The sequence below is a fragment of the Ovis canadensis genome, chromosome 15, assembly GCF_042477335.2.
Source record: "Ovis canadensis isolate MfBH-ARS-UI-01 breed Bighorn chromosome 15, ARS-UI_OviCan_v2, whole genome shotgun sequence".
Classification (NCBI taxonomy): Eukaryota; Metazoa; Chordata; class Mammalia; order Artiodactyla; family Bovidae; genus Ovis; species Ovis canadensis.
Genome location: NC_091259.1, coordinates 31,124,775 through 31,137,396, shown reverse-complemented (window position 1 = coordinate 31,137,396; position 12,622 = coordinate 31,124,775). Strand labels below are relative to the sequence as shown.

General features: G+C 50.8%; 1 long non-coding RNA gene across 1 annotated transcript; it reads left to right on the top strand.

The window, feature by feature from the left end:
• Positions 1 to 1,610: 1,610 nt before the first annotated feature.
• LOC138420058 (uncharacterized) lies at positions 1,611 to 7,581 on the top strand. Its single transcript, XR_011249175.1, has 2 exons — positions 1,611 to 1,709; positions 7,384 to 7,581. It is a non-coding gene; the product is annotated as an uncharacterized lncRNA (long non-coding RNA).
• The last annotated feature ends 5,041 nt before the right edge of the window (positions 7,582 to 12,622 follow it).

Here is a 12,622-nt window from a genome sequence, read left to right as displayed (position 1 = left end):
CAATATCATCACACGGGGCGTTGGGTTTCAATGCGAATTTTGAGGGGACACACATCTTTAGTCCATCACATTGGGGGCATGTGGGTTGCCTGGAACAAAACCTCATTGCATTCAGAGCAGAGACTCACCTCTGTGCTCTTGTTTTCCCTTTTTCCTCCATTCCAGAGTAGCCATGTTGGTGGCATTCCACTCACCTGCAAGAAATACTCACCCAGAAAGCAGGAATCAGTAGATTTCTGTAGAATCCTGCTTTTCTCTAGGGTGAGGTTGCACCTCCAGGTGTATTCCCCCAAGTCTCCTTTGCCTCTAATCCTCATCCTGACCTTTTACTTGGGTGATTCTGTTCTGGAATTCAACTTATGTATCCTCAGAGGGCTGGGGCTTTTGGAACAGGGTTCCCCCAGATGCCCCTCCTGGGGCTCAGTCCTCTTCTCAGCCCTTTCTCTAGCTACACTTTCTCCCCAGCTGATCTTGTCCAGTTCCATGACTCCCAAATCCAACCACTGATGTCTTCACTTGGATGCCTAATAGGCATTTTATTCAGCTTCACATAGCTCTTAATTGCACTTCCCTACCCCATACAGTTCCACCTGGTCTTCCCTGGAAGAGTAATTCCTACCTCACTTAACCAATGGCTCAAATAGAAGCTTTGGAGAAATCTTGGCTTCTTCTCTCTCTCATCACCCATATCTCACTCATTAACAATAGCTATTGTTTCCAGCTCCAGTATATCCCCTGGACCCTAGTATCTCCTCTTCACAGCTACTGCTGTCCGCTTGACAAAACCTCCATCATCTTCCCCTGAACTCTGTAAGGACCTCCTAGCTTGTCTCCATTTCAATCTATTCTTCAAATAGCATTCTGAGCCAGCTTTCTAAAGGGCATTCTCTGACAATGTCATTCCCAGGGGCTCCCCACTGCATCTTAAGGCCCAGCGTCTGGTGGGGCCTCCTCCATCCTGCCTGCCTCTCTCTGCAGGTCCTCCCTCAGGTCCCCTCCAGCTGTCCACGTGCTTACAGCCTAGAACACCCCCTTATTCCAGATCCCATGTGGCTGACTCCTTTATACCATTTGGGGTTCAACTCAAATGCCCCCTACTCATAGAGGCCTCCCTTGAATCAAATTTAAGTAGCTCCCCTTGCCAACTCTCTAATTCACTCTCCTCTTATCTCTCAGTCATTTATTACTATCTGTGATTATTTTATTTAATTATAGGTGATCAGTGCACCATCCCCCCATCAATCTTGCAAAGAATCCACCAACTGCATCCAATAAGTATCCTATCTCTCCAGCATCTGGAACAGATGTAGAGCAATCAATAGTCAATGCACATTTGGTGAATGCATACATGAGTGAAGGGTCCTGTGGACGATTTTTAGAGGTTGTTTGTGGTTGGAAGATGACAGTATAAGAAAAGGTTCAGTGCCAGAGGGACCTTCATCTAACAAGAGTTTTTACCTCTTGTGTATTGTCTGTGTGCCGTTTCTTCACATGCAGAGTCTCACTGAATCTTCAACAATCCTAGGAGATATACACTGTTATCGTTTCCATGCTATGGATGAGAAAACGGAGATGGACAGGAGTTTAAGAACTGCCTGGAGCCACACAGTTACCCCACCAATCCACCTCCTCTGAATTTGCGGGAGTCAGGGACGTCGTAATGCCAGCCTTGGAGGATGCCAGCTTCTGACCGAGGAACAAAGAGGATGGTGTCTTGCCTTCTAAAATGTCTTGTGAAAGATCCTAAGGTCAGGGAAGCTCTGCAGAGGCCAATTTGCTTTTCCTGAGCTTTGCACCGTAGAGAACTGCTAAGCTGCTATTATTTCCTTTCCCTACAGATGTGAGGCAGCCACACAGATTTGAGGACAGCAGGGGAGTTAAGTGACAGTCATTCCTCAAGTCATGGAATGGATGAAATTACTTCTTAAGGGCTGTGTTAGTCAGCTAAGTGTTGATCTTGTGCAAAGCAAGCATGTATAAATCAGCGCTGAGGTTCTAGAAACTTCACCTGCTGGCTGTAGAGAGATGACTAGAAGATTGACCTCCTGCCCTTGGGCCATCTCTGTTCTCGCAGCTGCCGGGGGTTTGGCTGGTGCCCGTGACCTTGGGAGGGGCCCCAGGGGACATTCAGGAACCAGCACATTGAGTAATGGACACCTCCATCAGGGACCATGATAGATCTGTTTTCAGCTGTTCCCTGTTGGGGTGTGATTGATTCCCTGGGAGCCTGTATCCCTTTTCTTACTTATTGAGTGTGGGTGATGGATTTTTGACAAGATTGATTTTGACCTGAATACTGCTGAGCTAAATGAATCAACATTGTCAATTTCTCTGCCTGGTCCTAAAGAATAGTTACGTGGATGAGGACATTTTTCTTTCAATTGAAGTATGTTAGCTACCCTGGCTGCCCAGAGGAGGCCTCACCGTGCCAACTCCTACCAGCCACCCCACAGCGTCTCTTCTTGAAGGTGCAGAGAGTCAGTCTCCTTTTCCATCTTTGTTCAGCTGGTTCCCAGCACAGGCCCACCATCTGTGCCCACTGGGCCCCACTCTTCTCACCTCTCCTGGGGCCCCAACCAGAAATGTGAGCCATCCCTGGGCTTGTCTCTGTGACGAGAAGGGAGAGATGTTTGTCTCATCTCTTTCTCCCAGAGCTGTGATTCCTGACTCAGTACATTACTTATTTCCCCCAAACCTAATAAGTATCTGATCTTTAAGGCACTGCTGATATATAACTACTGGCTTCTCGGATGGGATTTTCACATTAATCTTTTTGCTCTCAGTCTAAGCGGATGTTCATATGAATGATCCTAAGACAACTCTGGTCCCCTCTCTCTCTCTGCCTTCCCCAGGTCCCCAGAGCTGCACCACCCTTGGAGTCACCAGCAGGCTGGGGTTCCTGGGTCCTGACTGGGAGGGAGGGGTGGATGGGAGGGAGGGGTGGAAGAGATGCAGGGATGGCTGGCAGACTGGGCAGGGGAGGGTGAATTTGGGGTTGGGATCTAGCATTGCTATCAGCTTCCTCTGCGTCTGAGGAGTTGGTCACTCTAAGAAGTGGGCGTGGTTCTCATATTATTCATAATATTTATCAGTTCGGTTACTGATAAATCACTCAGTCATGTCTGACTCTTTGCAACACCATGAACTACAGTGCGCCAGGCTTCCCTGTCCATCACCAAATCCTGGAGCTTGCTCAAACTCATGTCCATTGAGTTGGTGATGCCATCCAACCATCTCATCCTTTGTCATCCCCTTCTCCTCCTGTCTTCAATCTTTCCCAGCATCAGGGTCTTTTCCAGTGAGTCAGTTCTTCGCATCAGGTGGCCAAATTATTGGAGTTTCAGCTTCAGCATCAGTCCTTCCAATGTATATTCAGGACTGATCTCCTTTAGGATGGACTGGTTGGATCTCCTTGCAGTCCAAGGAACTCTCAAGAGTCTTCTCCAACACCACAGCTCAAAAGCATCAATTCTTCAGCACTCAGCTTTCTTTACAGTCCAACTCTCACATCCATACATGACTAGTAGAAAAACCATAGCTTTGACTAGATGGACCTTTGTTGGCAAAGTAATGTCTCTGCTTTTTAATATGCTGTCTAGGTGTGTCATAGCTTTTCTTCCAAGGAGTAAGCATCTTTTAATTTCATGGCTGCAGTCACCATCTGAAGTGATTTTGGAACCCAAGAAAGTAATATTTATAATACTCCATAAAATAGATTATTGCAATAATTTGCACAAGAGGAACACCATTCAGTGCTGAAGAGTATATAAACTTGTCATCGGTTGCCTCTGTTTCTTAGAACAGCCCTGCAGAGCACCATGATAGATGGATGTTCATGAACTGACTGGGGCTCACGGAACTTCAGCACCTGCTCGAGAGCACCCAGCCTTTTGGGAGACCAGGGACCGCTGTGCACTGTCCACAGCGTCCCAGGATCTGCCCCATGGTGGAGGTTAGAGCTGAATCGCATGTGTGGGTCAGACAGCAAGGCAGAACTCCACTTTGGGTAAATGCTCATCATGCTGGATGCCAAGGGGGCCAGGGCCATACTTCCTGCAAGGAGCCCAAGGCACTTGGTGGGCTCCCTAGTCGCTGCCCTTACTCTGGCCCATTACCACCCAGCTCCCCTCAGAACCTGCCCTCCTGCTGGGTGAGGGTGCATGGTGACCCTGCCCCTAGTCTACTGGCAGGCTTTGTTCCAGCTCCCAGATTACTTCTCGGCTCCCTCATCCCTTAGTCCATCCTCAACTTGCTTTCTGAGTCCCTTATCCTCGAACAACTGTTTGAACAATGCCGCTTGCTGCCTACTTATCCTCTGAGAAACCTCAAAAGCCGGTGAACCCAGCCCCCACCAAAGTGCCCCTCACGGGCAGCCTCTGGTCAGGGTCCACACCTAGTTAATGGCTCAAGAGGCCGAGACCCAGGACTCCTGAGTCCAAGTTTGGCGCTTTTCTCCTGACACCACCTTTCTGCTTGTGGCCATTGTCTCTTTCCATATACACAGCCTGTTGCATCTCTAGGATTTCTGAGTCTCCATTCACATTGTCTGGGATCGGGGGGACACTTGCTGAATTCATCTGGGGAGGGAGTGACTGCTGTCACTACAGGCTTTGCCTGAGGACTGTTACAAGGGCAGAATATTCTGGAAAGATAGGGCCCCTGCTCAATCGCGGGCTGTAATGGAATGAACGCTGCTGAGTTTTTCTCTGGGACAACACCCTCCGGGCTACTAGCAGGTCACAGCAAAGCAGGCCTGGAGAGGGTGATGCTCCCACCTGCGGAGCGAGTGACCCTTCACCCCCTGATGGGGTGTGGCCGGGAGAGAGGGATGGGGAGGGTGGTCTGGGGGCCTCAGGGGCAGGCAGGGCAGGGGTGGATGTCTGTCCACAGCTGAGGCCTATAAATCTGCAGGCCTTTTCAGGAGCACAAAGCCACGTAGGCTAGCCTTGGGCTGCTGGGAGGGCTGGGCAGGAGCTGGGGCCAGGCCGAGTGGGTTCTTTCATGGAGCAGAGGGGAGAGGTGGGAGGTCTTTGGCTCCTGGCACACTCTGGGGCTTGCAGCTTTTTCTGAAGCTCTCCAAAATCTGATCTCTTTGCCTGCCCCTAGTTAACTCATCTTGCTCTGGACAGCTAAGGTGACTGGGACAGGAGGCCCTTCATTCCTTTACCAAGCTGAGGAAAGCCCAGTTGCAATTTTCTAGAAAGTTAACAAATTCACAGGGGAAAAAAAGTACAGAAATTCTAGACCAGCCGGGGTCAGGTGAGTCAGAGGCTTTCTCTGCTATCACACTCCTTGGTTTTGGGCCCCGGGGCTTGAGTGCTCTGCCCTGCGTGGGTCCCTGCTGGGTCCCCGCCCAGCCTGTGAAAGGGGAGAAGCCCTGTCCCCGGGCTCCCTCCCAGCCCTGCCTTCATTCTGAGTGATTAGATTTGTGCAGAGAGGAGTACAAATACCCCTGAGAGCAGAGTGGATGCTTCTGGACTTCTTCCATTGGGGTCATCTTACTGACTGGTTATTCATCTGGGTCCAGTGGGAGAGAGGAGGGGGGCTGGAGAATGGAACGTCTGGCTCTCCGTTAACTCCTTTGTTGCTAGCCCGTCCCTTACCTAACTAATAGAGCGCTTCCAGGCCTGGTATGGGGCAGCCATCCCCCAGGGTGGGGCCCAGCCATCCGGCAGTGGGTCTGGTGTTTCTGGCAGGGCTGTGTCTGGTCTCTAGTCGGCCTCTGAGGTGTGAGTGGGCCTGAGATCTGTCCTCTAGACTACAAATCTAGTCTAAAATGTCCGAGGAACTCTTGGACTGGCCTCAGCTTCTTCAGGGTCTCACATTCATCTGACATAGAATAGGCAGGTTATAAGAAAGACAAATTATCTGCAGAGAACAATTTCCCTATGCCAGGAGAAGAAGGTGACAGAGATAAATGACCAGAGCTGCTTTTAAGACTTTTAGTTGCTTGCTTTCCTTTCCAGGGGAGAGCCATTTCCAGAGTATCTTCCTCTTAAGATGCAGGTGAATGAAAATGAGACAATTAGATGGCAGAGAGGACTTTCAGGCAAACAAGGATGTGAAAAAGATATAGAAGGTGGTACCAAGCTCAAGCTGGCTGAGGGAAGACAAGGTCCTCCTGGAATTTGTGGGGGGTGGCGGGGGCGGGTGCGATGAAGGCTGGCTTTCAAGTGAGAGGGAAAGGAGGGGAGGGCTGGTCCAACCCAGGCCTCTGACCTTGACCCCGAGGACCCCAGTAGCCCTCCTTCGCAGCGGGTGCCGTAGAAGCCAAGCTCCCAGCTTTCACAGATGAAAGCTCACACTGAAATAACTTGTTCTGAGGACAGTTGGTGATCAATGGCTCAAATTAAACCTCAGAAAAGGTTTTTCTTTCCCCCTCCCTGACACTTTATAGGTTTCTCAGCTTATCTTCTCCCCAGATGGCTGTATAAGCCAGATGATGGCTATGTTAACACTCTAGAAAAAAAAAGTAAATACACAAAAGATTTAAGGGGTGAGTGAGCCTTGGGATGGACCAAGGGTGGGGGACCAAGTTGGAGGGGGATCAGCCCCCAAAGCCCAGCCATCGTTCTTTCCCAGCCACCATCCAAGGCCTCTCATTGCTCCAGCCTTCCTGGGTTATTAAGGACTATTCCTGCGCCCGTCTTTCCTGCCCAGCTCAGATGGTTTCAGCTTCTAAATCAGGTTATTTCTCCAGTCTGCATTCCCAGTAACTGAATTATCTTTGCATGAGTACACAGAGGTCTGGGCAGTGGGGTGGGGCTGTCTGGGCTGGGGTCTGTCTTCCTGGCTGCTCCCAAAGCTAGGTCTTAGCAGCCTCCTGAAAGATGCCCAGGCCCCTTCTCTCCCCCAACTCCAGAACAGCCTTTCCAGTCCTAGGGGAGAGAAGGCCGAAAGGTCCTCAATGAGGCGCCTACAGCCTGGCTGGGCGGAGAGCCAGCAGACCACAGAGTTCAGCTCTGTTCTTGGCAGGAAATAAAGGGCCGGCATGGAAATGGCACCCAGGCCTGGATCAAGATCTGTGGAGTGGCATGGGTGAGGCAAAGGGGAGCAAAGGCTCCCTCCTCAGCTGTCTCTGTCTCCCTACCCCTGCCCTGACCTGCAGTAGTCAGCAGCCTGGCATTCTGGCTGGGTGGGGCAGGGAAACCTGCTCTTTGCCAGCAACTGTCAACCTTCCATCAACTTCTGAAGCACCTTGGGAGGGAGCAGTGCTGAAAAGGCTGTTTCCTAAGCCCAGGAGCTGGGAGTCGCAGGTTTCCGGTGAGACCTGAGGACCAGTCTTTTAACAAGCTGTCCAGGGAGGAGGGAAATGTGAGAAATGCGGATTTCGGGATTTTGACAAGATGGCTAATAAGCTCATTGAAGGTCTTTTCTTTACAGACCGGAGTGGGGCCAAAATACCTTGAAAACAGAGCTTCTACAAATGCGATCCTTGGACCAATCCCCAAGCCTCCCAAGGCACCCACTAACATCACTGGTGATGTTTGTTTCAATGCAGATTATTGGTCCCCAATATGGATTTTCCACGGGTGGGACCTTCCTGGAACATGCCTTTATAATAAATGCTGTGTGTGCTGAGTTGCTCGGTCATGTCTGACTCTTTGCGCCTCATGAGCTGTAGCCCACCAGACTCCCCTGTCCATGGGATTCTCCAGGCAAGAATACTGGAGTGGGTTGCCATTCTTTTCTGCAGGGATCATCCTGGCTCAGGGGTTGAACCCGTGTCTCCCGCATCTCCTGCACTGCAGGAGGATTCTTTTACCATCTGAGATGCCAGGGAAGCCTTTATAATAAACACCCCAATGGTAGTAATAACAGTCTAGGTTCATACAGCGCTTTACTCTGTATCAAGTTCTTTAAGATTAAGGAATAGTAACAGTTAATCTACACAGCAGTCTGTGAGGTAAATTGTATTACAATTCCATTTAGCAGATGATGAAACTGAGGTTCAAACAGGTTATTTACCCAACCAAGGACATATAATTACTTAGTGATTGATCTGGGATTCAGCCCTGTGTTGGCAGCTGCTAAAGCTGGGTTCTCACCATCAGACTGCACAGCCCAGCCGTCTCACATGAAGGCTGAAGCTGGAAACCCCACCAGTCAGTCATGGTGCGAGCTTCTGACCAGCTCTTCAGTGAAGGGAGGCACTTGGACGAGAGCTGATGCCTTGGTCACTGAGGGTACAGACCAGGAGGAGACCAGAGGGTCTGGGAAGAGTCAGGAGGCCAGGGTGTTAACATGCCAGGCGAGTTTAGTCAAGGCTCTTCTCCCCGCTGAGGCCTTGGTTCCAGCCATCTGTCGAGAGGGCCACTGAGCTGGATGACTTGTTGATTTCTTCCTGGTTCTGACATTTGAAAAGCATGTGCACTTCCCTTTTCTGAGCAGCTGGGGCAGTTTCCTAAAAGTGTGTGTTGTGTGTGTCCCCAGCACAACAACGGCTGGGCACTCGTGTTCGGCTGCCATGGGTCCAAGGATGTTCCAGGCCAGGCCAGGGCAGATGTGCTGTGACTTATCAGGGCGGAATGTGCCCTGGCGCTGGGGCTGTCTCTGTCTTGACTGTTCTGCTTTGTCCTGAAACAGTGCCCTTGGGGTCACCTGAGAGAACAAGAGAAAGACAGGTTAAGAAAGCTGTTGGAGTCAAGTGCAAATAGCTTCAGTCCGGGAAGCGGACGCCTAGAAGTAGGCCCCATGTGCAGCTGATCACAGTCTCCCTGCCGGCTCCCAGGCCAGTGCCGTCGGGCCAGGCCCTGCTCTGTAGTCCAGCGCAAGTCCACAAACAAGCCCAGGCCGCTGAGGACTCCACGGGAAGGCTCCACCTGGGGTAAACCAGCTCCTCATTGATCCCGCATTGTCCTGTGAGACGTAGACTCGGCCGTACGGTAGCATACAAAACAGTAGCTAACAGAGGGTCCCTCCTTGACGCCACGGCTTGTTCTACAATCCTTTAGTCCAAAAGAGAATGGCTGGCAGGGAGCCCATCCAGGGGCCTGGCTGACGACTCCACCCACACCGCTTTCAGTGGTGCCCTGGTAACAGAGCTGAAGGCTGTGGTGGGTGCATGCGTGTCAGGAGTGGGTGGGTGGCTCCTGGGGTTTGGTGAGAGGCCACTGGTTCTGCAGTCACCTCTGCAGCAGAAGATCACCCTCTAGCCCCAACTCCTGCCTGAAAGCACAGAGCAGCCCACCCTCCCGAGCTCCATGGGGGTCCCTGGGGGACTTGGGCTCTCTCTCTCTCGATGCCTTGCATGGTTCCAGGACATGTTCAACAGGAACAGGGCTAAGGGTGGAGCAAGAATTCCAGCGCAGTTAGGGGCCGGGCTTTGGCCAAGCAACCACTTCACTGGGTTGATGGATTCCTTTTGAGCCAGCATTTTGTCTGAGTTTGGGCTGCCACAGCAAAGCACCAAAGACTGGGTAGCTTATCCACAATGGAAGTGTGTTTCCGCCAGTCTCTGAGGCTGGGGGTCTGGGATCAGGGTGCCAGCATGGCTGGGCTCTGGTAAGAGTTCTCTACTGGACCCTTCACTGCATCTTCTCCTTGTGCCCTCACATGTTGGGAAGAGGGTAAGAGAGCTCTCTGGGTCCTTTTTATAAGGGTACTAATTCTTTATTCAAATTACTTAATTTATTTGGTTGCACTAGGTCTTAGTTGCAGCATGCAGGATCTTTAGCTGCAGCGCGTGGTATCAATAACCTCAGACATGCAGATGACACCACCCTTATGGCAGAAAGTGATGAACTAAAGAGCCTCTTGATGAAAGTGAAAGAGGAGAGTGGAAAAATTGGCTTAAAGCTCAACATTCAGAAAACTAAGATCATGGCATCCGGGCCCGTCACTTCATGGCAAATAGATGGGGAAACAGGGGAAACAGTAGCTGACTTTGTTTTTTTGGGCTCCAAAATCACTGAAGATGGTGATTGCAGCCATGAAGTTAAAAGACGCTTGCTCCTTGAAAGTTACAACCAATCTAGACAGCTTATTAAAAAGCAGAGACATCACTTTGTCAACAAAGGAATGTCTAGTCAAGGCTATGGTTTTCCCAGTGGTCATGTAGGGATGTGAGAGTTGGATTGTAAAGAAAGCTGAGTGCTGAAGAATTGATGCTTTTGAACTGTGGTGTTGGAAAAGACTCTTGAGAGTCCCTTGGACTGCAAGGAGATCCAACCAGTCCATTCTAAAGGAGATCAGTCCTGGGTATTCATTGGAAGGACTGATGTTGAAGCTGAAACTCCAATACTTTGGCCACCTGATGCAAAGAGCTGACTCATTTGGAAAGATCCTGATGCTGGGAAAGATTGAGGGCAGGAGGAGAAGGGGATGACAGAGGATGAGATGGTTGGATGGCATCACTGACTCAATGGACATGAGTTTGGGTAAACTCCAGGAGTTGGTGATGGACAGAGAGGCCTGGCGTGCTGCAGTTCATGGAGTTGCAAAGAGTCGGTCACGACTGAGTGACTGAACTGACTGACTGACTATGGGAGCTAGTTCTCTGACCAGGGATTTAACCCAGGCCCCCTGCACTGAAAAGGCAGAGTCTTAGCCACAGGACCACCATGAAAGTCCCTCTAATCCTTTTTCTGAGGTCTGCACCCTCACACCCTAACCACCTCCCAGGTCCTCACTTTCTGCTATCCTCATGTGCCTATGTGCTCAGTCGCTTCAGTCATGTCTGGCTCTTTGTGACCCTGTGGACTATAGCCCACCAGGCTCTTCTGCTAATGGGAGTCTCCAGGCAAGAATACTGGAGTGGATTGCCATGCTCTTCTCCAGGGAATCCTCCTGACCCAGGAGTTGAACCTGAGTCTCCTGCATTTCCTGCATTGCAAAGCAGATTCTTTACCACTGAGCCCCCAGGGAAGCAACATCATCACATGGGGGTTAAGTCTCAACATGTGAATTTTGGAGAGGTGATACCTCATTCAGTCTTTGCACATCTCTTGGGGGTTAAGGAGAGACCACTAGCCCTGAGTGGTCATCGGTGTGATTGATATTCACCATGGAGCAAGGCCACAGGCTTGGAGGGCATCTGAGGCAGAAAAGAACACAGTGAGCTGAGAAGGTGACCTTCCAGGGAACCAGCCCAGGTTCCTGCTGGTCTCTAGAACATTTGGTCTTGGAGGCAGCCTCTCTATCTGCATCACTTCACTCAGAACCAGGGCTCAGCAATGAGATGCTTCCTCAGGTTCCAAGCCTGTTGGTTGCTTCCGAGGAAGGGACAGGGCCCTTAGGGAGCTCACCTCCCCACTGGAGACAGGTCTGTGCTCAGGGCTCCTGGTGCTCAGGCAGTTCAACAGTTCTGCCTCCATGGAGCTCTTCTCGACTCCCCTGGTCCGTCCTGAGCAGTCCTTCCCTGACCCTTGGCTCTGGCCCACGCTCCCTCAGTGCATGTGATTGCTGCAAGTGAGTCTTTAACACACTGAATCGACATCTTTACTTATTTATGGCTGTGTCAGGCCTTAGTTGTGGAATCTTTCACTGAAGCAGGCAGGCTCTTCTCTAGTTCCAACTTGCAAACCTAATTGCCCTGGGCATGTGGCATCTTAGTTTCCTGGCCAGAGAGAACCCCGTCCCTAGCATTGGAAGCTGGATTTTTAACCAGGGAAGTTCCTTGCAGGTTAGTCTCCTGGGGCTTCTCCAGGAAGAGCCCTGCATTATTCACTGCCAGTCACCATCATATGTTCCCAGCCCGGGGCTCATGGTGTGGTTCAGCTTCAGAGCTCTGTTAGAGGTTGTGGAGAGGATGGTGGGCAGGTCACCAGGAGCTCTCCACATAGACCCGCCTCCCAGAAGGCCCTTTTTTGGCCGTTCACCCCTTCTCCCAGGCCCTGCAGGAAGGAAGGGGCTGTCTAGAGCTCAGAGAACCACTCCTTGGAAGGAAGAAGAGGATGTCTCACATGCAGACGTTCTGGGTGGCACTTGGGGCCAACAGCTGCCTGGCTGACTCATGAGAATGGCACCCACTCTGGGTGAGGCTCAGTGCTGTGCTCCACCCGGGACTGGAAGGCCAATCATGCCTTTCCACCAGCCCTCAGGCTGGAGCCCCGTCAGCTTTCCCCCAGCAAGCCTACCCAGGCAGAGATGGAGGCATTATCTGGCAACAGAGGTTTCCTCACCATGAGTCAGGTAGAGAAACAGCCTGCTTCCCAAGGAGAGAGTGGAACTTTGTAGGCACACAAGGGTAAATATTGAGTGTGGGGTGCTGCTAATTAGCTGCACCAAGGCCATTAACATTAATGTGATCTGTCTCTGAGGCTGATCTTGCACTGAGCAGGCGGCATCACTTCTCTGAGCCAGGCTCTCTGGCTCGGCGCTCTGTGGCTGCTTGTGAGTCTGTGTGATGATTTCCTCTTGAAAATAAGATAGCTGGAATCACAAAGACACCCCTTCTCTTTCAACCTCTCCTTGGAACAAAAGCCTCAGGTTAAAGATATACTTAAAAGATGGAATGTGTTTCCCATTTGCAGCCACAGTCATATTGACTTCCTCCAGACTTTGGAACACACAGGCTGGAGGAGAGGAAAAGAGTTGAAAGGAGGAATGATCGTTACAAAGGTTTGTTTTTTTTTTTTTGGAGCACTTAGTATATATCATGGAGAAGGAAATGGCAACCCAC